Source organism: Sciurus carolinensis, chromosome 15, assembly GCF_902686445.1.
Source record: "Sciurus carolinensis chromosome 15, mSciCar1.2, whole genome shotgun sequence".
Taxonomy (NCBI): Eukaryota; Metazoa; Chordata; class Mammalia; order Rodentia; family Sciuridae; genus Sciurus; species Sciurus carolinensis.
The window spans coordinates 37,568,904-37,596,242 of NC_062227.1; the positions used below are offsets into that span (position 1 = coordinate 37,568,904).

Sequence of the window (27,339 nt, forward strand, 5' to 3'; positions counted from 1 at the left end):
AATAAGCCAAGCCCAAAACACCAAAGGCCAAATGTTTTCTCTGATAAGTGAGTGATGATACATAATGGGGGTGGGAATGTAGGGGGTAGGAGAAGAATGGAGGAACATTAGATTATGTGGAGGGAAAAGAGAGGGAGGAGGGGGCGGAGGTATGAAAGATGGTGCAATGAGACAGACATCATTTCCCTAAGTACATGTATGATTACCAAAATGGTATGGCATCCTTCCTCCTAAAGAGAAAAGGGTCCAGATGTTTCCTGCTGGCCTTGCTGACTGGAGACTGCATCTTTACCCACCCCTCTATTGATGCCAAGGTCACAGCTTCCCTAATGAGTGAATAAACAATTTGTCCTCGCACAGCCCAGAAGATGACACTCATTAGACCCAGGAAATGATGTAGCCATTCTCATCTATAGGTTGAGAAGGGAATTGGCCTGCTATTCAAACAGACAAGGAAAGTGCATTCTTTCTTTTGACCAATGGTGAATCTGGAGACATGACTCCTTGTTAGAAAACAGAATGAAAGAAAAAAGAAAAAAAAAAACACTGTAATAAAGGGAGAAAAATGTCACTGATTCAGGAAGGTATACCACTCTTGACTGAAATACTCAGAAACAGTATGAAAATATTCATTCCAGGGAGAAGAATAAAATGTTAGATAATTTTGGGGGCAGTCACAAATAAATTTAAAAATGAAAGAAAACCCATTTAAAAAACAAATGAGAGAAAACAATAGGATATGAAAAGAGAGAGAGGCAAGATTATGAAAGACTACAGAGAAATTACTTTTAAACATTAGATTACATATATCTGTTGGAGAATTAAAACTGTGGAGTACAGTTGATTATGAAGATGTCTTGGGACCTTAAGGACCAAGTAGGAGGGAAATTCTGTGAGTACAGATGTAGTAAGTAAAAAATAAATAAGCACTTAGATAAAATTATGATAAATGGTCAATCAATAAGCTTGATAGTTCTAGAATTGAAAGTATTGAATTATTCCTAAAAAAACCAAAAACTTGGAGGTGGAAATAGAAGCAAAAAGAACATTTTGATGAGTAAAATTTTTTCAATATTAGTAGGGAAATTTGTAATTTGTTACCGGTTAAAACAACATGAAAAATAATCATTCATGGAACAGGAAAGTAATTTTACAAGAGGAGAAAAATAACAGAAATATTGAACCCACAAAACAGAAAGGAAAGAAAATATAAAATAAAAAGAGATAGGGGGTATTGAAACAAGAATATCATTAGTCATGACACTAAATGTGAACTGACTGGTATCTTCTATGCTAAGACAGATTGCTAAGAAGGTTAAAATCAACATGGTGCTAAGTCTTTGGAATGGTGTACACCTGCAATCCCAGCTACTCAGGAGGCTGAGGCGGGAGAATTCCACATGCAAGGCCAGTCGGGGTAACTTAGTGAGACCTTGCCTTAAAGTAAAATAAAAGGGCTGGGAACGTAGCTCAGCAGTAGACCACTTGTCCTGGTTTCATTCTCCACAGAGTCGAAAAGAGAAAACAGAACAGGTAATATTAATATCACTCAAGGTGAAATCAGGTCACAGATACTATAGAAAGAGGAGCATTATATAAAGATAAAGATATGCACATGAAGAGAGAAATGAAGACTTCAATAGGTGTGTGTCACCTACCATCACAACTAAGCAGATGAGGCAAGAGCTATCATAAATGCAAGGAGTTCTTTATATAATTGAGTTGTAGTATAGTGAGAAATTTTATTTGATCAGAATATGAAAACTGAACCAAGATTTAAATGAATGAACTAATATCAGCAGTAAATTAGATTCGTAGCTGCAAAGAGAGAACTTTACATCTAATAGAGAATTTTTTGGCTGTCCATGGAACATTTACCAAATTGTCTATATTTGGTTACAAAGGAAAGCTTAACAATTATCACAACTTTTTATTTAACAGGTCTCTTTCTTTGTTCATAATCCAAAGAAGTAGAGATACATTATAAAAGTTGGTCTAAAATAGTCAGAAATATATTCCATTATTCATATGTTTATTTATTAAGTATAATACATGAAATAAGTAGCATTTCAAGTTCAAAAAGAATTATTATAAATGGTACTGGCACAGTTGGTCATCCATCTGAAGAAAATAAAATAGGAATTAATATAAATATAGTTTCTGAATAAACTTTTGTGTAAAGATAAAATAATAAAACTCATGCAAGAAAACCTAAAGAAATGTTTTTCTTCAACTTGAAGACACAAAAAAATATAAAAGACAATACAGATATGAGAGGGAAAACATCAAAAGCAAAATTGATAAATAAATAATATATTTTGAGAAATTTGGCAAAGCAGATAGCCACAGGACTAATATTCAAAACATGCCAAGATATGTCTTATATTGACTAGAAGGCAAATTAATGGAACATTAAAAGCTAGCTAGAGAAAGGAATCCTGCTGGCCAAAAACATATGAAATGCTCATTGTCAGAAATTGAGAAATGTAAACTAAAATAATTCATCTGTAAACACCCTTCAGAAAAGCAAACTTAAGAGACTAAGAATCATATTTTAGATGAGAATTCAAGAAAATAACCTGGTGAGTATATGAGGTGTGGAAATCAATCCAGCAACATTTCATACAATTGATAATTGGGATACCTTTTGAGCCAGCAGTTTCATTCTTGGTAATGAATCTCCTAGAAAGAAAATCCCAAATGAAAATAAAACTATTCAAAGGACAATGGTTGACTAGTTCCTGTAGATCCATAGGGAATAATATGCAGCTATTAAAAAGAATGAATTTGAGCCACAGCAATTTGTCTTTGAGACCATTCCAGAGATGTATTTTCAAGTGAGAAAAGCAAAAAATAAATCTGTAAAATATCATATTTATTTAAAAAAAACAATAACAATGAAAAACCTTTTAAGTGGAGGAATATGGAAGGATGAATTCTAGGTGGTTTGGTGGGTTTCAGGTGGGACTGGCTGGAGGATGGGGTTGCTAAAGAAATACACCAGACCTATTTTCACAGCCAGTGAGGATAATTTAAAGCCCAGGTGGGCAACCCAATTCAATCACATCTTTTAAACTACCCAAGTGCAGGCGATATACCTGCATACATTGAAAACTTGCTACTCGAAACTAGTCACAGAGCTGTGCTTATGAAACAGAGTATTTCATGCTCATGAGAAGAGATATTTTTAAAAGACATAAGGATTTACTTTCAAAAGTCCTAGTACACCCTCTATTGGTCTGGAAAATTAAGTGGGCAGAGAAGTTTTTTTGTCCTAGAGACTAAAAGTCCTACAATCCTTTATTGTTTATTCTTCCTCCCCAACCCCGATAGCTTGTCCTTTCCCCTCCCTAAGGATGAAATTAATGGTCAGTTGCACCTGTCCATCTGACTGATTTGGCTCATTTAGAATTAAAACTCACTTAGTCAGCAACACTGGTATTTCTGTAGCTCTAGAATAAGAGCAATAATTCCAATTAAAAATGTCCCTATTCCTGTATGCATTATCTAACCCATAAGCCCTTTATAAAAAGGATAATTACCACTGCTTCTTGTCATCTCTGGGTTTTTGTATCTCTGTGTTGATAACAGCTTTGCTTTTAATCATTTGTTTCTATTAAAAAGCAGAAATAGGCAGAAAGAAGAAAAAACCATGTCATTTGTATCTCTATAGAGAAATTGCATGCAAAGCTGTCAAAGTTTCTTTAGACTGTTTAAATTAGGAAGAGTAGCTCTTACAGAGAATGAATGTGAGGCAAAATTTGATGCTGTTCAGAAATTGTGGATAAATTTTTTTTTAATTTTACATTGAAGTGTCCAAAGCATTGTGGGTATATGTTTGTATGTGGTTATGCAAATCCTTATCCATTTATAATGGTTTGAAAATGCATGTGCCTCAAATATAAAAACTGCCAGAATAAAGTAACATATTTTTCAGCATCTGTCAGCAGTTCTAGGCTCCTTTCCACTCAATAGAATACATTTGAAATGATCTTGATTTACAAGTATGGTCAGGAAGTAAGTATTATCCTAGGTATTCTTACAAAGAAAACAGGTTTTTCTTGCTTCTGGCCTACCTATACCTATGAATGAGGTCTTCCTAAATGGAGAAAGATTCTTGGTTACTTTCTTAGAAATAATTATTTTTTATTCAGACATAATCAATGAACTAACCAATTAGTTAGCTTCTCTGCATATTATCTAATAGCTTTTTCCCAATTCTTGCATTACTAATGTTTTTTGCAGTATTTTTGTTTTAATGCTTTCTCTTGTAAGGACCTACAAACCTGGTTAGAGTTTACTTTTTATCCAAAGTGATAGTTAATTTTATGCATCAAACTTGACTTGGTTAAGGAATGCCCAGATAGCTAAACAATATTTCTGGGTACATCAGGGTGTTTCTGGAAGAGATTAGCATTTGAATTGGTGAGCTGAGTAAAGAAGGTCAGCCCTCACCAATGCAGGTAGGCATCACCCAATCCCTTAAGGTCCTGAGTAGAAGGAAAAGGCAGAAGATATATGAGGCCTATGGTGTAAGACTGTCACAAGCTTAATTACTGTGATTGAGCACCCAGTTGTAAACTGCTTTGTTCATTTATATCAAATGCTCCCCCAACTAGATATGATGGCGATGCTTTGATGGGTAATATAAATACAAATATCATATCTTTCCAACTTTTCCCACCTTCATAAAATACTGAAACTATATTGAGAATCATGTCTGCTGCTTCAGAAAATAAGAAAAAAAAATTATCTACAAATTTTAGAACTGGATGAAACATACCTTGCTTTATATCCCACTCTTAAATGATGTACAGGTCCATAAAATCTTCAGGAACTGTGATGACATTGTACCAGACATTTCCATGAACTCATTGCTTTGGTTTCCCATTTTAACCACCATGGACCTGAAAATAACAGTTAGCCTATTCTTGAAATCCTCCATATTACTGAATAATCTTTTCATCTTCAAGTTGCTAATTTTCTAAAATCCTCAAGGATGGGGACTTTACCTGTTACAGTTTATATTCCCACAACACCTACTTCAGGATCTTCGGTATGAATAAACGATGAATGAATGAATGGATAAAACAACCATTAATAGTCATACCCATCTTAATTTCTGTATCAAAAGTAAATCCTGCTTTTGAAGACAAAGAAAGCTGGAACTATGCACAAAGTTCTCATTTAAACATCCTGGAACATGCGCATGTTCTTTGTCTTTGTAACTTTGCTTGGTTCCCTGGAGAAATATCACTTAAGAAACATCTCTCTCAGGTATCTGAATAGACTTGGCCCCACTTCTCTGAGCCAAATATAGTAGGTCCTGACTATTCTGGTTGCTGTGCTGGCTCTGAAGACAATTGCTGTTCTATTTTAACCTTCCATCCTTTCAAGTGGTTTGGAATTTGAGATAACTACAAAAGTTCCTCAATGTATTGAAAAGTGTGCAAATTCTATTTGCCCTTTTGTTCCAACTCTTTGGCTAACTGAGAACATTCTCTCCAGCCTGTCTCCCTGCTTGCGCATGAGATTTAAGATGGTTTGTCAAAGAAAACCAACAGTGAAGAGAATAATGATACTTTGATACCTGCCAGCTCTAAAGAAGTATTTACATGTGATAATTATCCTACAGAACCAATGGCTTGCCTTTCTTGCCAGGTTTCCACATATTCTCTAGATTATTGCAGAGGGCATAAATATCTGCCTATCTCCAGTGTGCTCCATCTAATCAGGTGAATCTTCACTAAGACAGTCGCAGTATTATGCCACATGCGGTATCTTTCAGAGCTACATAATGATGGTGATATTCAAAATGCTTTCTCTGAGAATTCTAAGATAACCACAAACATCCCGTGAGATCTTTTTTTCTATCTTTCACTTCCAAGCGCAGAGGAATTTTAAAAACCTCTCCCTTGGCCAGCACCTTTTCTTAAAAAAAAAAAAAAAAAACTCAGAACTAATCTTTTTTACCTCATCTTACTGGGGCAGAGCCACTAAGGAGAAAATAAGTTTTACTATATACTATAAAACTTGGTTATTACTTTTTGAAATAGAAATAATACAGAAATAAATATGTAAAAACAAACATGGGCTCCTATGGGCTAAGTATGAACAGGTATAAAATTCATATGTTAGGGCCTTCTTGGTATTTCAGGAGCTCTCCACGCATGCTCAGCTTAGCTCTAGCTTGACTTGGAGCAAGGGTTAACATCCACGGAACAGAGACAAAGAGTGAGGATGGAGACCAGGCAGATGGAATAAAATTTCTTTTTTTTTTTTCAGTCTTGTTCAATTCTAAACTATTTTTATTAGGGCATTATAGTTACACATAACACTGGGGTGGGTTCTAATGCACAGAATATAATTTGCTCGATTTCAGTACCCAGTACTTCCTCTTTCCCACCTCTCTTCCTTTCTCATCTTGTTCATCTTTAAATCATCATTTCATATGTGTGGCGGGGGAGGCAAATATACTATTAATGTAAATCTTTAGCAGGACGTGCTGGCATGTGTTTGCAGTCCCAGTTACTCAGGAAGCTGAGGAAGGAGGTCATTTGAGTCTAGGAGTTTAAGGCCAGCCTGGGCAACGTAATACAACCCCGTCTCAAGAAGAAATGAACTCTCCTCATATGAGATTATCTTTTAAGTTTTTTGAACTTACTTTCTCATTTTTCTTTCTTTTTTTATGGTAGTGGAGATTGAACTCAGAGCCTTGCACATGCTAGGCAAGTACTCTACCACTGAGTTACTATTCTCAAATGATTATTTATTTTTATTTGGGCCTTTTAGAAGGTCTTTTGGGGGTAGGAGGGTGGAATCACATATGACATTGTTTCATTTCACTTGAAAAAAATTAAGTTCTTCCATGAAACTAATCATCTTTTTCTATTTTTATATATAAAGAAAGATGGTGGGGAATATTTTTTTTAACAATACTATTTTTATGAGGATAGAAGTGTTTTTTAGAAATTCTCTTTTGAGAAGTCTAAGAAGCATCAGGGCTAAACATTCCAACACAAGTGAACTAAAACATCTCAAATTTTAAAATCACAAAACAAGATGGGTAGATAAGATGCTGAAGAGTCTATTTTGTTAAAAATCACTCCTGGAAGATGCTGTTCAATTTTAAATCCTTGGAGAAATTATTATCCAAAGTTCTATTATTTATCCAGGACTGCCACATATCTTTGGGTGATTACGCACAACCCAAATCTAAGGAATTCTCATCACAGAGACTACAAGGTGATGTCCACACTGGGGCCCCAAATTGATTTTTACCATTTTAAAAATCCTAAATAAATAGTTTTCATTATATAAGAATTGAACTTTTTTTATAAAAAAAGAAACTTATTCAGTACACCAATAACATACATAAAATAGATAAAAGCACACATACTCAGTTGCAAGTGCAGACTGCGAAACCCATGACCTCACTTACTTACAGCTTCCTGGAAAGACTTTTATGTCTCTGAAAAGAAAGATGGTTTGAAAGCAGTACTTGAAAGCTAGCTGTTTGTATAAGGAAAATATATACTTTTTCCAGGATTAGTTGAAGTCATGGAAGGCAGTCTGGTAGAAAAGGCATTGACATGGACATTGACAAGCCACTTCAAATTTTGCTGCAGGTGATTCATGAGACCCTGGGCAAGTCACAACAGTTTCAGGAGCAGGACTAGATTGAAGAACAGTATGTGAGTCTCTTCTGGGCCATGAGTCCAGAAGGATCTGAGAAGAAGTTATAACTCACCTCCTTCCATCTTGTGAAAGTCAAACAGACCTGCAGTTACATTTTTCTTGTCTGAGAATCATTGGCATCTTGAGTCTCCTATTGCTCCCTGAACACCTAGAATAAGTAATCATGAGGTCATTCCAGGTACTAATGTTATTCTACATTTCATATCATATTAAGAAAATATGAAGTTGAACAAAGAAAGTTACCTCTTTATTCTACCTTTGCATCTTAAAACATGTGAGTCAGCTCTCCTGTACTGCAAAATGAAGGATAAGATTGCATCCCCAGCTCTTAACAGCTATATTGCAAAGTTTGCTGCCTTTCAAAAACTGGCAAACAAAACAGAGCTGATTATAGTGAGTATATCTCAATGCAAACCTCTTCTCTCCTGAAAATATAGTTTAAAAGGCAAGTGCTCATGTGTGAAGACTTTAGACTTTATTAAGCCTAAAGACCACAGAGTTCCCTAGAGGAGGCACCATTTGTAGATCAACTGTTTCTATTCAGCTTATGTAGTAAAGTGTGCAGGAAGCCAGTCACCTGCCTCTCGACCAGAACATCTCAGTCCTGGCAAATATTAGGGACCTGATTTTTCTTGTTGGAAAAGCCATGACCAGAATATTATAATAGACACCCCCTTTCTGTCCCCTCCTCACTTACAAACCATATTATTTCTTATAATTTAGATTACTAACAGTGATGGAAAATGTTTATCTCTGACACCAGCAAAGCCTGAGCAATCTAAATGTATGAAAGTGACTTTTATCTTCTTTCTGAGCTCTCCTGCTCATTTTTTCTCTTCAAAGCTACTGATGAACATATTTTATGTAAATTTTGCATATACACTTCAAAAATGTGCATTTCTTGAGAGTAAAAGTTGGATTCCAAATGACAAAGCTTCATTTCCTTTGTCAATCCCTATTTATTTATTTATTGGATGAAGCTGCTGGGAGTACCAAGGTAGAGGGATTAAGACCAGTCCCAGGAAGGGGTGTCGTATTGGTATTTGTAGGAGCACAAGAGGTATTTTATGGACCCAAAACTCTATTTTCCTCAGCCTGTTTCTCACAATCCCCAGCAGGGGCCCTGATACTTCCTCCCCCATGGCAATCACAGAGAGCAGTAGTGATTGAGTGAACTGATAAGTGCAAGAAGGTCAGTCAACACACAAAAACCCCATAAAATCTTCACTTCTTTCCCAAACAGGTTTAAGAAAATGTAAAATATTGATACATTATTTTTATATTTTAAAAAATATGTTATCTACATATTTAACTATGCCTAGAAAATTTCAAGGCATACACAGAGAAATGATCAGTGGTTACTTCTTGATGCTGAAAATGTGCCAAGGTAGAGGAAGATCTTCACTGGAAGTGAGACCTCAGGATGGTCCTCACGACCAAGTGCTTTTGTAAAGTGAATTCTGGAAGAGTTAATGCCAAAATCAGATATTAGCTTAGACTTCAACCTACTTATGAAGAGAGTTTTGTTTTGTTTTGTCACTTCAAGGCACTATCCATTTTCTGAAACAAAAAAGGTGCTCAATGTAAGTTTGTTGAATGAATGAATGAGTAAATCAACCAACCAGTTAACTAATCAATCAAGGTATATTAGACAAAGCTCATAAATGATAGCTACTGGTCAATTCTACCCACACCTCTTTCTTACTTCATGACTACCATGTAGACTGTGATCTGTTTTTTGACTTTGCCATGAATTAGCTGTAGTATTAGAGGGAAAATCTCCCAATAGTTTGAGTTTCAGCTTCCTCCCTTTTACATAAGGAAGACCCTCTTTTGCCTAGTTTTTGTCAAAATCTAGTGGGTGGTGTCCACACACCTCTCAACCCAGAGCCTGGTGAATGATAGGTGCTACTCTCATTAATTCCTTAAAGGTGCCACTTAATTCTTTCAAGTAATATATTGTTTTTCTCTCTCTTTATTTAAATGATGTGGCAAGAATGTAATGAAAACAAATCCTGCAAAAATATTACTATGCAGCTCCTGCTGGGTGATAAAATGTCCCAGACGTCAATTGTATTCCCTTTCAGCACTTACAAAAGTGGATGACGATAATTTAAAAAACAACACAGCTGAGCTGATTAATCATTTAATACCCTACACTGAATCACATGTTTCTTTGGCTTCCCCAAGGTGCTTGCATATTTCTCTAATGCCTTTTGTGTGACACTTAATAATACAGTGCCATGTTTGCTCTTCAATAGGCAATTCCTTTCAGTTATTACATTTTGAGAAGGATGAAAATAATACAGTGAAGTTGGGGAAATGAATACCACCATCTGATATGTGCATACGTGTGTCTTTTGGACACAACATGAACCATAAGTAAATTTTAGTTTATTTACATATAAATATTTCCTTTTGACTTTCTGAAAATCACATGCATCGTATTTTTAGAATGCCAGCTAATCTCTGTCTTTACATGTCATTCATTTTTTTCCTGTTCCTTAAATATTTAAAAATATAATTTAAAAAATGGAAAATTATTTTGTCTAATCATAACCATATTGGTCCAAATACTGAATGCCTTGTTAAGTTGTTGTTTAAAAGCTAACAGGCTGAAGTCTAGACAGACATTCCAGTGATTAAGTAAACTGCTCAGTCAATTCAGTTGAATAAATTGGGTATGACTAACTCACTTTGATATCACCTAACTCAGCTTATCGCCTTGTCCAAACATAGTAGGTATTAATAAATATTTATTGATTTAAGTTGCTTGTTCTTTAAAGTGAAATGTACTTAGGTTGAAACTGGAGCAAGTAATTTTGATAATGCATGTGAAATGCCTAATAGCTTCTATTAAGTCCTTTTCCAATTCATGCACACCTTCCCTTGATTAGTGAGTTGCATTTGTTCCTGTTTTATTATTGAGCATGGATTTAGATGCACATTGGCAAATTGCTTTCCCAATACCTATTATCTACTTTGTTTTAATAATTGTTCATTGAGTTTTAAGTCATCTCCCCATTGTCTTTGTTCTAAGTATTCCTCTGTTGTGAAATAGCATTACCCATTATTTTTTAAATGACTTCAGAAAAAAAACAAAGAAACGCCATGGGTGCCAATGAGAAAGTACTTCTTCCCAGCAAATGTGATTCATTAATAAGTGAGTTCACTTTGAAAAGAAAATCATTAATGTTTTTACTCCTATGAGACAATAACTCTGCAAGAGTTAGATTTGATCAAGCAATGATAAAATGAATGGTAGGAAGATACAGATGAACTGTGAAATTATTACTTCTGGGAATCTGATTTACTACTTTTTAATTTTTAAATGTGAGAGCATGACATCTAAGAGATCAATAAGTCTGAGGAAAGAATAAGATTAAGATATCACCCAATGTGTTCTATTAGCAAGGAAGAAGGTTTTTATCTACAACCATAATTATACAATAAAGAAATGTATTAAAATAGCTACATGTTGGCTTATCTCTCTTGATCCTTTACATTTTGAATTTCAGAAAATCACCACTACAAACCACTGAGGAGTATATAGTTCCATTAAAAAACTTACATTTTGTCATTTTAACGAAAACAACTATAAAATAAAATATGGTTTTTGTTTTTTATATAACATAAATGAAGAGTTGCTATTCAAAAAGCTAAGGTTGGCATTATAAAATTCATTTCCAAAGGGGAGAAAATGTACAGTTAATGTATATAAAAAGCAGATTCGTGGGTTTTTTTTTTTACCTTCCCTTTCTTTAAAATTACAAACAAAGAATGATATATATATACTCTCAGTATTCTCTGTTTAACTTTACTATCACAAATGAGCAACCCATGTCCCATTAAGACACAGAATCCTATAGTGGGCCTTAGTCTCAAGGTCTCCTAAATAACTTTTAATGACTTCTTAGGGGCTTGGGGCAACAGTGCCATTTAAGTGGGGTAGCCCAAGCCTAGACCATAAATCACATGAGCCTTGGTCCTGGCTTCTGAGACACTGTGGCACTCTCCAACATTTTGCACACACACAGGTTGACCAGAAGCCCTAAAGAGCTCTCAGACTCATTATTTATATGGTATTCTTGTGCTAAACCCAGATTCCAGGAGCTCAGCTTGGCAAGCAAATTATTTTGACTTTCTGGCATAGTATTTCTGTCACAAGATTGAAAGAAAAAGGCCTTCGAGAACAGAGCTGACATGGTGTTTGTTGGGGGTGGGGAACTTTAATCAAGCCAGACTAAGACCATGTCTAGGCTTTGGGCTATGGATAATCCACCAAACTTGAGCTGTGTACATAGGCCCTTGTATACTTCTGGATCATTCATATTCTGACCTCAGAGTTCTCTGGTCTATAGTGTCTGAGTGCGATGATACGGTGACCAGCATCCACTTCACAGGGTGCACTTGGCCATTGACAGTGAGGACAGACCTGCTCCCTTTACAGGCTCCATTTCATGAGTCAGACATTTCTGAGAAGGTATTCACTTATCTCCTCCCAAGGCTTTTAAGGACTTTCTAAAGCATGTCCTCTCTTGATTCTGATTAATAAAGCAGTTATGTTTAGCTCTGAACTATACTAGACTATGCTGGAAGAGGGTGAACATGCATGTCTTGAACAACAGGATAGCTCTTCTCAATTAATCCTTGGCTCCTAGTACATGATCCCTTCTGGTGGTTGTGCATGTAGGTCAGTTAACATTCTAGGAATGTCATGATTACAGCCTAGAGTGGTTTAAATATGTTTTGTTGTATATTAACACAATAAAATTCTAAATGGTAAATTTTACATGGGCAAAACTCAAACTGTTGCTTACATATTCTTATATGCACTGGGTGAGACTTGACTTTGTGGTCATCGTCAAGGAAATACATTAAAATCTTTGACTGATTCATTCATAGGAAGCTAGGATTCACAGGTGACCCACTGAATGATTTAGCATCCTAAGTAATAATGTGACTGACATTAAATGGTAATAGGGAATGGAAAAAGTAAAATGATCTATATTATTTCAATATAAATGGATCTAAAGAACCATGGCATTGTGACCCTGCAGTTTTCCAGTATCCTCCTTTGAGGAATAGATCAATATTAGCAGCACCTAATACAAAGAAAAGCCCTGAACCAGATAGCCCCTATAAAGACTTTAATATTATTGTAATAAACAGGATGAATTTGATTATTATTTACAGAACCTCACCATCTGATTAGAAGGCCACACTCCCAACCGCTCCACCATCTTGCCTTTCTGGTCAGGTACCATGATGGATCCATGCAAATAATCCAGTGGGATTTACTGTCTCCCTGTTGGGCATGTAGATCAGTACCTTTTGTTCCTGTCATAAATAAAGCAGTAACCAACAATCTTAAATGTTAAAAAAAAAAAAAAAGAGAACCATAGCATTGTGATAAATAATATCATTTTCACTCTTCTCATGGGAAGTGTTACAAGTGTTATGGTTTAGATCTAGAAAGTCCCCCAAAAGCTGTGTGTTGAAGTGTTGGTCCCCATTGCTGAAATACTCAGAGGTGGAACTTTGGGGAAATGGTTGGATCATGAATGTTCTGATCTCATCCTCATTAGTGGTTTGATCCATTTATAGCTGAATGGACTACATGAATATGATAGAAACTCCGGCAGATGGGATATTTCTGGAGGAAGTAGGTCACCAGGAGCATGCCCTTAGGGACTACACCTTATCCCCACCCCCTCTCCCCACTTCCTGGTTGCCATGAGTTAAGCAGTTTTCCTCCACCATGCGCTTCTGCCATGATGGTTTTTGCCTGATCTCAGGCCCAAAGCAATGGAACCTGCTGACCATGGACTGAAATCTCTGAAAGCATAAACCAAGAAGAATCTTACCTTCTCCAAGTTTTTTTTTTTTTTTTTTTTTTTTTTTTTGTCAGATATTTTGTTCATAGAAACAAAAAGCTGACTCACAAAGTGGGAGATGTGAAATGAATGAGGAATGAATATATTTGACAATAAAAAGTACAAAGAGATAGTGCCTAGGTACTTCACACACACTATTTGGCTAGTAACAAATATGTATTTTATTAGGGTTCTCTAGAGGAACAGAACCAACCAACCACACACACACACACACATACACACACACAAACACACTCTCACACATATGATTATAAAAATGGGATTTATTAGATTGACTTATACAACCAGAAGTTAAATAGTAGCTAAATAGTCCCACAATGGTCATCTGCAGGTTGGAGAGCTGGAGGAACCAGTAGGTGCACAAGATGCTGAAGCCTCAGAACAAGAGCAATCAACCATGCTACCCCAGCCTGGAACTGAAGGCTTCTGGAAACTCCCTGGAGAATCCTGGCAGAGTCCACTTTAGAAGAGTGAAAGAGCTAGAATCTGATATCCTCAGGCAATCACAGCAGCAATCGAGAACTCATTCAAGGAGAATCAACCTTGCATCTGCTGCTGTTTCCTTGTTCTTCCAATTTTTATTCCACCCAAGCCTCAAACCTATTGGATGGTGCTGCCCACACTTAGGGAGAGGCTTCACTTTAGTTTGTTATCCCACATGCCAGTCATTCCTAGACACACCCTTATTGACACACCCATAAGCCTCTTAATCTTAAACATCTCTTAATCCAGTCAAGTTGGCTATTCAGATTAACCATTACATATATAGACTTCTTTTATTATTTTCTATCTTCTTGAGTAAATCCCTATACCTCAAGAAAGTCCTATAATATATGTATGTTATAGTATATTATAAATATAAAACAGTTTATATAGAGAGGAACCTGGCAAAAAATATTTACCTGAAGTCTGAAACAACTTAATGGTGGCCCTGAGGCTCTAAGTTTGAAAAATATTTCCATTCCTTCCTTATGCCACACAAATACTGTTAGCTGGTGTTTGTCCAGACTCATCAAGCACATTGGGAAGAAGTTCACAATCTCATAAATCAAACATCTATATTTTAGGTCGGTTCTCAGTTGTAAGAATATTGTTCCCAACATTGAATTGAAACCTATCTTTGCATTACATTCCTACATTAGTGGTCCTCAATTATCACTGTGTCTCAGAACCACTCTGGGAGTTTTTAAGAACCATCACGTGATCAGGTTCATGGTTCAGTGATTTGGTATTCTTTTTTTGTTTGTTTGTTTGCTTTGTTTTTCTGGGTTTTGTTTGTTTGTTTTTACATGAAAATTATTGATATTTATTGTTATATTTCCATTTAAAAATAGAAAATACAATAATTGTACACATTTCTGTGGTACAGCATGGAATTTGATTTGTGTATATGATGTGTAATGATCAAATCAGAGTAATTAGCATTTCCATCTCTTTAAAATTTATTTTTTCTTCATGTTGGAAAACTTCAAACTCCTCCCTTCTAGTCATTTATAAAAATATTATAAATTGTTGTGAACTATAGTAACTATACTATAATGAAGACAACTAGAACTATTTTCTGTCTAACTATATTTTGGTATCTCTCTCTTTCTGACCTTTCTCTACTCTTCCCCCCTTTCCTAGCCTCTAGTGACAACAGTTCTATCAACTTTTTTAGCTTCTGCAAATAAGTGAGAACATAAGGTGTTTGTCTTTCTGTGCTGGGCTTATTTCATTTAACATAATGCACACCCATTCCATCTGTGCTGCCACAAATAATAGGATTTCGTTCATTCTTATAAATGAATAAAATTCTATTGTGTATATGTACTATATTTCAAAGAGTTTTTTGAAAGGCTCAGAGAAGAAAAGTTGGGATGCATGAAGGGTTATGTAGAAGTGCCAAGAGTAGAGTTTTGAGGAAAGATAAGAAGTGCTTAGCACAGATCAGGAACAATGGGAAAGAGTGACACCAAATTCTGCTCAGTTTCCTAGTGGATCTGCATGGTATAATGTCTCTCACTACCTTTTTTAAAATTTTTGTTCTAATTAGTTATACATGACAGAATGTATTTTGACACATCATTCATAAATGGAGTATAACTTCTTCTTCTGGTTGTACTTGATGTAGAATTACATCAGCCATGTAATCATATATGCACATAGGCTAAAAATGTCCAATTCATTCTACTATTCTTCCTACCCCTATACCTCCATCCCCTCCCCTCTGTCTAATACAAAGTACCTTTATTCTTCCCTCCTTATAGTGAATTAGTATCTGCATATCATAGAAAACATTTGGGCTTTGGTTTGGGGGGATTGGCTTATTTCACATAGCATGATACTCTCCAGTTCCATCCATTTACCTGCAAATGCCATAATTTCATTCTTCTTTAAGCCTGAGTAATAGTCCACTGTGTATATGTACCACATTTTCTTTATCCATTCATCTGTTGAAGGGCATCTAGGTTGGTTCCATAGTTGAGCTATTGTGAATTGAGCTGTTATAAACATTGATGTTGCCATGTCACTGAAGTATGCTGATTTTAAGTCCTTTGGATATATACCAAGTTGGCTAGCTGAGTCAAATGGTGATTCCACTCCAAGTTTTCTGAGGAATCTCCATACTGCATTCCATAGTGGTTGCACCAATTTGCAGTCCCATCAGTAATGTATGAGTGTACCTTTTTCCCCACATCCTTGACATTTATTGTTGCTTGTAATTTTGATAATTTCCATTCTGACAAGAGTAAGATGAAATCTCAGTGTAGTTTTAATTTGCATTTCTCTGTTATAGATCTTGAACATTTTTTCGTATGTTTGTTAATCAATTGTATTTCTTCTGTGAAGTATCTGTTCAGTTTGTTAGCCCATTTATTGATTGGGTTACTTGTATTTTTTGGTGTTAAGTTTTTTGAGTTCTTGGTATTTCCTGGATACTAATGCTCTGTCTGAAGTGCAGGTGGTAAAGATTTTCTCCCATTCTGTAGGCTCTCTCTTCATGTTCTTGATTGTTTCCTTTGCTTTGAAGAACTTAAGTGATAGAAGAGAGACCCTGCGCCTAATAGAAGAAAAAGTAGGCCCAAATCTCCATCATGTTGGCTTTAACAAGACTCCTAAAGTGCAAGAAGTAAAATCAAGATCAGTAAATATGATGAAATCAAACTAAAAACTTCTTCAAAGCAAAGTGATTTGGTATTCTAGCTTCATGGCTAAAGCCTCTATTACAAGACAGATGAACAAGAGAAAAGGATGCAAATTTATTTAATATACATTTTACATAACATGGGAGCATTCAGAAATGAAGGCCCAATATGGAAACATGCTTAGATAGAAGGAAGTGGTTCTGGTATTCTGTAGCACAGTGGGGTGACTATAGTTCAAAAAGCCTATTATATATTTTATGAAGATTTAGAAACAAGGAGCTCAAAGGCTCCAAATGTGAAGTGATAAGGAAAGGGAAATGCTATGTACCCTGATTTGATGAGTGCATGTGTGTGTCAAATTAGCACATTTTACCCAATTGATATGTGCCAAAAATTCATGTTGATAAAATAAAATAAAATAATATTATGAGTTTATAGGATGAAAAATAATACAGATGTCATACACTTGTTATATCAATTCAACAAAAATAGAAAGTTTACAGCTGTGTTGCTCTGCCTATCCTGTAAGAAATATTTATCTCAGATAACTATAGTTCTCAGATTAAGGCATTCAATCTTATTTCAAAGGGTTGACAATGGTTTCCCTCCTCCCTCACCAAGGTCTTGCCTAATCACAGAATATGCCAAAAGGGCCTCCTAAAGCTATTCTAGAATTTTGGGGAGTTTCCTTCCCTTCAAAGTGATAGAGAAGACATTATTTTGGATTTTCCATATAAAAGAATATAGCTTATACTCTGCAGTCCAAATGAGTAGATAACTTAAATGTATGTCATGGTGTATTCATTTTAAGAAATAAAACTCTATAAATAAACCCTCTACCTGAGATATAAGACCCTCCAATGCTGTCCCAGGGAAAATGGGTTGTTTTCAATATGAAATTGAAGGGATCATTGCTCTTCTGCTTCTTACCTCTGTTCTTTCACTTCATACACACATTCCCTCACAGAGTATCCTCTGTCTAAGGGAGGTTGGGGCACATTAAGTCATGGTCACTACGAGAATAGCCAAGACCACTGCTGGTCTAAGCTTAAGAGTCAGGTCCTTCTCTATCTTCAGTGGCTATGAGGCCACTTTGAGTTGAGAATTTTTTTAAAAGACTTTCCTCAGGCCTTACATGGGAGAAAACGTGAGTTTTGTAAAGTAAGTCAATCATTACAAGGGGCTCTGTAAGCTAATGATCCATCAAGCAACATCTTTCTGGAACCAATTACTTCTTTCTGAGGGAATGGACAGACTGTTAACCTGGGTACAAGTAAAGTCCTTCATTATCATTTTTACCATCTGGTAAAGCGACAGGGGCCTGCATATTGTATGTCCTCAATAAACAGTTGCAATTGTGAAAAGAACGAAGAAGGAAATGAAGAACCCATGAAATAGGAAAACCTGTGTATCTTTTATGCTCACTTTGACGAAGAAGTAGTGAGCTGTGGAGAACTAGAATTGAAAAAGATAGGTGCCATCATATGCCATCCATGGAGGGAACTTCATAGTGCTATTTGTTCAGATTCTTACCCTGTTCCAGTGTCTTCAGAGATAAAGACATTTTTTTTTTCCAGATATAAGATGGATACCTTCATAAGGATGCAGGGGTTGACTAATGACCTGCCTCTGAGGAAAGTCAGAGAATTCCTTTATGATTTGAATCAGGAGAGAAGGACAGATGAAGGTCAGAGGGACTTTACTAATTTTTCTATTTTTGCAAATGCAAATGTGCCATATTTGGGGGTCTGTGTTCTCTCTTCCAACAATCTTTTGGTCTGGGTAGAAGTAAGACATTGATATGTTCAGAAGCTTCTACCTGTGCTCCAATTATTCTCACAATAAGAGCACTAATGAGTTTTCAAGAATATATCAATACGCCAAGTCCTGCCCAAGACAAACTAAATCAGAATTGGAAGAGCCAAAGCCCAGACTATTGATTCAGAATTTTCTAAAATCTCTGATCATTCTAATTTGCAACGTGTTGAGAACTACAACTCTAGAGTAATTTTAGTTGGTGTTTTTATCTCTACATGGTGAAAAAACGCAATCTCTTTTATTTAAAGTAATTCCTTTGAAACCATTACAGAGACAAACTTACCCATAAATCTTATTAAATTCCAACATTGTTACATGTGACCTACAAAATACTGTAGTTCTTGTGATGTTCAACCATAAATTTCACTGGATTTTAATTAAGTTGGTTCATTATTTGCATGAACCTGTCCATATTCCCTTGAAAAGCAGAGGGATTCTGATTTCATACATTCTTACTTGCTCATAAATGAACCCTGTAAGAACCTGAGGATACTTTTAGTAAGGAGATTTAAGATGAAACCAGGTACGTTTCCATAGCCCCTTCCCCTCCAGTCTTCACAAAGACCTCTCTACCAAATTGCCAAATTACCTCCCAGCACATGGGAGGCAAAACCAGCCTGAGTAATAAGCAAAAATTGGAGCTGGCAGGCTTAAGAGGAACACAACCAAAATCTCAGGCTTGTGTTTATCCAATCGATAAATGCCACGGCTCTTGAATAACTGTTGTTTAAATTCATTTCTCTGTGGCAGAACAAAAGGAGTATAATGAAAGCCACGCTGTTAGAGAACTCATTAGAGTCAGGAAGGAGAAAGCAGGCTTGAAGATAATCACTCTTAGGGAGACAACATCCAACCATCTTTTGGTTCACAATAATATCAGTAGGCAGTGTGGCGGTTAGGCAATGCCATTTGCTTTGTCTATAGAAAGATTACAGAAAGGAGAATAATCAATAGACTCATGGTAGAAAATCTCCCTGGTTTGTGCAATCCTTTCGCTGAAGCTTTTGTCCCTAATTCGTTTTTTTGGTAATATGAATCTCCTCCAGTGCCTTTTAGTGTTAGCATTTGAGGAGCAGTTACCCAAGCAGAAAGGCCACAGATCAAGCCTATTGTCTGCTGGCAAAGGCTCCATTGAAGCCTAATGAACGTAGGAATCCAGCAAAACAAAGAATCCTTAGTGCCTTGCACAAATGAATCCTACATCAGAGAAGGCCGAGGGAGTCCTTTTGATTATCTGAAAAGGTAGTGATTAGAAGGTGAACCTATTCTGAACCAAAAATGTGAAAAAAAAAAAAAAAAGGATTAAAAGGAAAGAAAGAAAGAAAAAAGAAGCAGAGAATGAAAAGATGTAAGAACAAAAGAAAAATAAAAAAGAAGCTTCTTCACCTGCCATGCCTCCCCAAGGATCTTTTAGCAAAAATGTAAAAGAAAACTTAGAACCTCATGCATAGAGGTCCTTTGACCTCACGGATGCATAAATTTGCTAACCCTGTTCTCTAAGAGAGAGACAGGATGCATTTGTCTTTCAACCTTTTTTTTTAGGAAAGAAATATTTGTGGAAAGTAAGAGGAGGAAGGAAATGTTCATTTCGTTGTACAGTGGCTATCTTTTAGGGAATATACATTCTAAAAATCATTGGATCTTTTCTCTAAAATCTTAAATATTCATTTTTAAGTTGAATTTGTGATATCTGCTTTGGCTTTGACATAATGTTTCTACTGTAATAATTATTTTAAAACATAAAGAATGACAGTTTTTCATGCTCCTTCATTGTTCTGTTTGTGTGATTTTATTTTTAATGACTCAAGTAGTTGTATTTATGTAAATATTAGTAAGTTTCATTATGTTTCATTATTTTTCAAGGCTCAACAAGTAGCAGTTTAATATTTAGGCATCATCAGCTGTATGCCACTTTTTTAATGCCTCTTTTTTAATTAATAAAATATAAAAAATATATACATTGCATGACTCCTATTGTTTACCCAGGAGTACTAATGAATGCAGTGCCTGGGAGAAGCAGTGACCTCTTTAGGAAGTCTAACATACCAGAGAGCTGTCCCACATGGATCTATCCAGCTGCCACCCATCCTTGAGATTGGTGGTGGTTCTGAGGAGCTGCTGGCCAGACATTTCAACTCACAAACTTCCCAACTTTCAAAGCTGCATTGTTTGCACTTCCGCTGTGGGTCTTGAAGTTCTGCTTCTTCTTGCTTATTGGGTTTACACTGTGTGAACCAGGGCGGCCAAAGGAAATTGCTGCTGTTCTCATTATTGCATGTCTGGATTTGGGCTCCACGCTAAAGTATTTGGTTTGTTGACTTCAGCACTGGAATTCATTTCTTTCTGCTCTCTCCAATTATTGCTGCTTCCTTCTGTTTATTCAGCTCCCAGGGACTCAAAGACATGCCCATGTAATTAATTGTCTCATTGTCCTTATCTAAAAAAGAAGGTGATTCTGTGAATATCAAGAGTCAAGCAAGGTTCATTAGGCTTTGTATTTATCCTCCTTTTTGGTCAATCCCATCAATGTTTTAATACTAAACAAATCCCTGAGCACTAAGGGTAGAGCTCATAGACAGACTAGCCATTTACTAGTCAAAATATCATTTCCCTACCAAGGCAAATCATCTCAGGGGACAATAGATTTACCTAGAAGCCTCTGGGGGGAACATCAGTTATTCACTTTCCTGCATGTGACATTTTTCCTTATTACCCCTCAAAAGTGAGTCATAATCACATTAGACTATGAGTCCAATTTTAGCAATTTTTTTCTTTTTGCTTCACTGTTACTACAGGTTAAATTTTAAGTATTGTGCATGAAAGGATTGTCAGTATTTGCCTTCCAATTAACTGATAAAGCCCCTTGGAATTTCACTAGGACATGTGAGAGGCCTTAGAGGGAAAAACCATCTTTGGATGTCTAGTTTAATACGATTGTACTGTGACAGTTGGGATTACCTCGTGTTCCAGTACTACTCCAACCGAGAAATATTTGTCACATTTAATTGTCAATTTGGTGTTGTAATTATGAATTAAGTATATTTACTCCAGTCAAGCATTAAGGTAAGTAAAACTAGCTTTTTGCCTCATAATAATTAGGGGAAAGCATGGTGGATACTTCATTATCTACCTATGGGGAGTTTGTCTGCAACCACGCAAACCTGACAGCCTTTTGGGAATGGCATCTTAAGTTTTATGTGTGTGATCAGTGTCAAAGTGTGGACCGCCACTTGGGATTCATCAAAGCAGGACACCGCTGGCCTTTTTTCTGCTAAAGAAACAGAGCTTGATCTTGTTCCTAATAGCATCTGTATAGGATTACCTAATATCTTTAAATGCTCCTCTTTGGGCCTGCAATCTTTTGCATAATCCTATATAATTCTTATCTCCTATGGGTGCCATTCTTGCTTAGAAAGACACAGTGTCTGCCTGACTGGCGATTTATACCTGAGAATTGTGAATTCTTCCTTGTAAAAGTTTAGATTCTTCCCTTTTTTTATCCCCAGCATTTATACTGAGTGTTAGAGAAAAAGACAGGAGAGAAGGGAAAATGATGACATGCATTTTTTTCCCCATTGTCCTTCTATCATCTCTTCTTTCTATTTTTACAATTATATCTTTTCTCCTGAGAAAAGGGGAAATGCCTTCTTTGCATGACTGCGAGTGGCTGTGTAGAGTCAGGCTACAATTAAAAAGAAAAAAAAATTAGCTTTTGGAGATTGGGTGAAAGTTCCTGCAGAGCACCACATTTTTTTTCTGTCCCAAGATAAAAATACATTTTCTTTATCTCTGTGAGTGAGTGAATGGGGTTGAGGTTCTTACTCATGGATGAACTCTTACCTCAAAAAAAACTTTCAAGTAGTAGAATCAGGAAGAGTCCCATGCTTTTGTAGCTATTACTACTGATGTGGTAAATAAAAGGAGATAATGACACATATGGAAAATTAAATGATTATACTTTTATCCTGATTATTATCCAAAAATATTACAACATTAAGAAAAGATGATGGGATATTTAGTGCTTCAAAATAATACCTAACAAAAAGACCAAGTTTAAAAGAAACAGATAAATATTGAGATCCAGAAATATGGAGAAGACAGCAGAAAGCATCTCCTCTCCTGCTCCCTATTGATTCCATGTCCACACATAAATACATCCATACCAGTCACTAATCCTTATAATGATCCTCAGATTTGCTTTGTTGAAGGTACTTAAAGTAAAAATGCTGTTGAAAAGTTAACACCTGCATCAACAGCCCTGCATCAACTCAATCTTATAGTATCTGGTAAATAGGATTCCAAGTTCATGAAGTAGAACTCTACTACTCTAACTTGACCTAGTCATCAACAAAATGATTTGAAAGATCTGCAATCTAAGGAGCTAGGAGCCATTCAATGCTGCTCAGGGGAAGTAGGAAAACTCTGAGCCCAAAGTGGGTGGTGAAGGGGACAGGGACAGGATGAAAAGGAAAGGGCTGAGGGAGCTAAATGAGATCAAAAGGGACACTGAATTAGGTAAACCTGATGCCAGGAACCTCTGGGTATCATAGAATAAAAATCAATAGACCATGGGCAAAATATGCTACCATCTTCCCACACATTTATGAGACCTCTTAAATGACTCAGTTAAGACATAAATCTTTATTTCTGCAAAAATGCATTGTTAAGAAAATACCACTATATATCATCTAGTGATCTGTTAGAACTGAGAATTAATCAGTGGGAAACAATCACCTCTGAAAGTCTTTGCTGCTGACTAAATAAATGTAAGATAAAATTAGTACAAATGGGTAACAAGAAATGATTTCCATATTTTACTGACAAGTAATGTTAGGAATCATTATCCTAATGGTTTATGAACTTCTTGTATTACCAAGTGACATTATGGAGTAATATTATGATCTGGAGCAGAATTCTTCATCCCTACATGACATAAGCAAGGCAGTTCTGTAGAGTTTCTAGCATGTGTATATATACTTAAAACCGGTGAGAATCAGACTTTTATTTTTCAAAAATCATTGTTTTCTTGATAGAACAGAATAAAGAGAACTCGGTGTTTATTCTTGACAAACTTTATATAGTCAGAATCTCTGGGAAACCATAGTCATTACCACAAATTCTTTTTGATTCCCAGTTAGTTACTTTAAGGGGAGAAATATGTCTCTGTATCTAAAAGCATGATCTGTAACTGATACTCAGCATGATAGTAGGAGAGGAGGCTAGAGAGGGCAGGAGTTCTTTATCCAGGATATCCCTTCTTTAACACCTGGGCATAGTTCCTAGGTTGTAGACGTGAAGGTCATCAAATGGTTTAGAGCTTGTCCAGCCAATTGTCTGAGGGAAAAGTGTGTTGGTGAGACAGACAGCAGAGAAGAGGAAGAAGATGGGATGAAGTGTGTCATTTTTGTCTTTCCTTCCCCTTAACAGCACAACTTCTGCCTAACTCTTGAGGGGAACCTGAGCTTTTTGAACCTTAATCTCCTCTAGAATCTGGGACTGAGCACTCTCTGTTGGAGCTAAAACAAAAACAATAACAAATCTCAGCGTTGGAGGTGGATCAAAATGACTAATTTGCTGGAAAGAGCTTGGTCAGAGGTGATCAATGGTTCCCCAGGAGTGAGCAACTCCAGTCACACAATTTTCAGGGAGGAAGTACAGTTCTCCCTGGCCCCAGGAGCTATGCAAGAGTGTGTTCTCTGGCACCTGAGCCTGGGTATGGGATGGTCTTACCAGTAGAGGAGACTTGGCACAGAGGCTTCCTCTAGTGTCTGCAAAGTGGAGGCAACTTGCAGTTCACAACTCCCACAGCCTAGACAATGCTCATAATTAGAGAACCATTTGAACTCCAAGTTTAAAAAAACAAAAAGTTAGAGGAAATGCACTAGGATGTGCATCTCAAGATAAAAAGAAAACCTACAAAGATTCAATGAAGGCATGTAAAATATCCCTAAATCTTAACAAACATAGTTTAAAGTGTTTTTAAAATTCAGTAGAGAAATAGAAAAAAAAAAAAGCATTACCATGAAGACATAGAATAATTTAATTGATAAGCTCAATTTAACATAGGTTCTTAATAATCATTAATAGAACTCTATGTTTACATTTACCAATTAAACATTACCAAAAAATCAGATATTAGTCAACTAAGGGACCTAATCAATTTTTCATAATAGAGATTTTTTCCCTCAGAACTTTTCTGTACCCAAAAATATTTGAAAACGCAACATTTTTAAATGATTCAAAACATAGTAATTACTGAAAATGAATCAACAGTGTCATAATTAACACTTAGAATAAGTGAGAAGGACTCTACAAATGAAAATAGGACTTTATGTAAACATTATTAAATTGAACTTTTTTGACCCAACCTTTGGAAACAAAAGGCAAACAAAATGTGGAGGTTAGAAACGGTGAGGTGAATCTGCTTCCCAAGTGCAGCAGCCTTGAGGCTCACTATCTAGGGAACAAAAGTGAAGCCACACAAGGCCATCGAGCCTAAGGAGCTCTGTTCTCCAGCAGCAGCATCAGATACCTACATAGTGGTTCTTTGTGTCCTTTATTATTTATTAATGTGTCCGACTTGAAATTTAGTATTAGCCATATATAATACTATGCTTGGTGTGTGTGTGTGTGTGTGTGTGTGTGTGTGTGTGTGTGTGTGTAGTGCATGCATGAGCTTGCACACACACTCTGGCATTCCTCAATGGTCTTTCTGGAAGCCAAGATATTTGAAGCCAGGCTACAGACAAAGTACTGAACCTAGAGGGTAGTTTTAAATATTTGGGATCCACTTGGCTATGAGGACAGAGTAGCCCCTTTGAAAAGAATCACTAGTACAATTCAACAATCATACTTCCTTACTTGAAAAAAATTACTTCCTAGGCCCCCAAAATCTTAATATTTGTACTGTGTTTACTGAGGGGTCTGTGAATATCTAAAGTGAGGCAAGAATCTTCACGGCAAGTTATTTTGCTCTATTATTTGAGTTTTCATTTGTTTTGAGTTCTTGAGGTGGCTGCCTTTATTTTTGCTTCCTTTCTTCTCATTACTTTTGGTCATCATTTAAAAAGCCGTGTCTGTGACAAGTTTCTTGCTTTAAGAAAGCACCAAAACATGGTCTTTACAGAAATGATTCTTTTGTTGTCTCTGTGAGATCTAATTTAGCCACCTGCCTCCTCTCACATGGATTACATAGGAGAGCACTGTCCTACCAGGTATTCCACCTAAAGGCTGAGATTGCAAGCAAAATCCAGAGTAGCTAGACACCAGGAGCTTCCCTCTATACTGCAGAAAGAATAACTACGAATTAATAGGCAAAACTATCTTGAAAGCAATTCTTTTCTTTGTTCTAGTGAACTACCAGATTAATAAATAAGGTACATTCATTCTCCTGAAAAATGCATAACAATGAAAACTCTTTCCAGAATTATGTAAATAATTCCCCAGTGTTCAGTCCACTGTGCATTGTCCTTATATTCTCAAGGGTTTGTATAGATTGAAAAAGAAAAATGTTTCACTCACATGCTCTCAGGATCTTCTTATTTGGTCAAAATCTTCATTTGCACCATCATGGTGTGGCTGTATGGTATTACAACCAGTGGTCCCAGTTGGCTTTGATTCAAAGTGTCAGAAAAACATGGGTGATTTCCACATCAAAGTTTACAAGAAATTCAGGCATTAGTGAAGGTATTAGTTAAAGCTGTGTTAGTTAAGATGTTGTAATACACTCCAAAATATATAATGGTTCAACCACAATGGACACTTATTTCTTGTTTATGGGAAATCCAAACAGAGCATTCTTAGCCAGTAACTCTTTTCTAATTGATGATCCATAGGAAACCAATTGTCTTCCAAATGTTGTTCTGCCATATTTAACAGGAAGCTTCCAAGGCTGCTTGGGGAATGATCCCTTTTCCAGTCAATCAGAAAGAGTAAAACCATAGCAGCTCTCTACGGCAGCAATAGGCTGTACTGAAAGGTGGTACACATTACTTGCTGCCCTTTTATTTGCCTGAAATCAGTCACATGACCATGGAATGTGCCCCAGAAGAAAAAGAAATAAGTTTGGTAGATATCCAGCAGACTCTCCCTCTACCATAGTCTTCCAAATTCATTTTTGGTTTACCATTTTCTTCAGAGCTGGGAATACTCCTAAAAATTAATGCAATCTGCCACTAACTTGAAATGTATTCCCTAGATAATACCATCACATGTAAATTACCAATGCAGTTATATTCTGTATTAAATGATCTATTTTGAAATTTTTTTCACATATCAGTATCCTTCTCATAAGGTTTTGTCTTTTTCCCTTTAAGTCTAAAGATTTTTGATTTTAATCTTTGGCTGCAGCACGGTTCATCTCCAAAAGTGCACTAAACATAGAGCTCATTCAGCTAAGCTAGCCAGGAAACAGGATAAGCTCACTGCAATTTCTCCCTTAGCTAAGGGCTTTATATCACCAAATGTTCCATAGCCTCTGCTTGGCAAACTGAAATTGCTGCTGCCCTTGCATGAACCCAGGATAAGGTGATGGGTCAGATAGCTGCTGCTTCATCCCCTCACAAGCCAGATGCTGACACCCAAACCTTGTCTAAGCATAAGCAAAACCAGGAGAAGGTTCAGTGAGTGTCTGTCTAGCTGCCACTAGGCACTGCTTGATGTTTGTGGAGACTGACATACAGAAAAACTCCTGAGAAATCCCCCTTCGGCAGTGCAACAGAAATTTCACATCCACCCTAAAATCACTTGCTGAACTATTTGCACTATGCCACAAAAGTTTCCATCAGCAGAAAGGACAT

The 27,339-nt window shown here is 36.3% G+C and overlaps 1 long non-coding RNA gene across 1 annotated transcript; it reads right to left on the reverse strand.

Annotated features, from left to right (window-relative positions):
* Nucleotides 1-16,487: 16,487 nt before the first annotated feature.
* LOC124965221 (uncharacterized) lies at nt 16,488-26,482 on the reverse strand. Its single transcript, XR_007105127.1, has 3 exons — nt 26,063-26,482; nt 20,588-20,978; nt 16,488-16,693 (listed from the first exon to the last, which is right to left on the reverse strand). It is a non-coding gene; the product is annotated as an uncharacterized LOC124965221 (long non-coding RNA).
* Nucleotides 26,483-27,339: the final 857 nt, after the last annotated feature.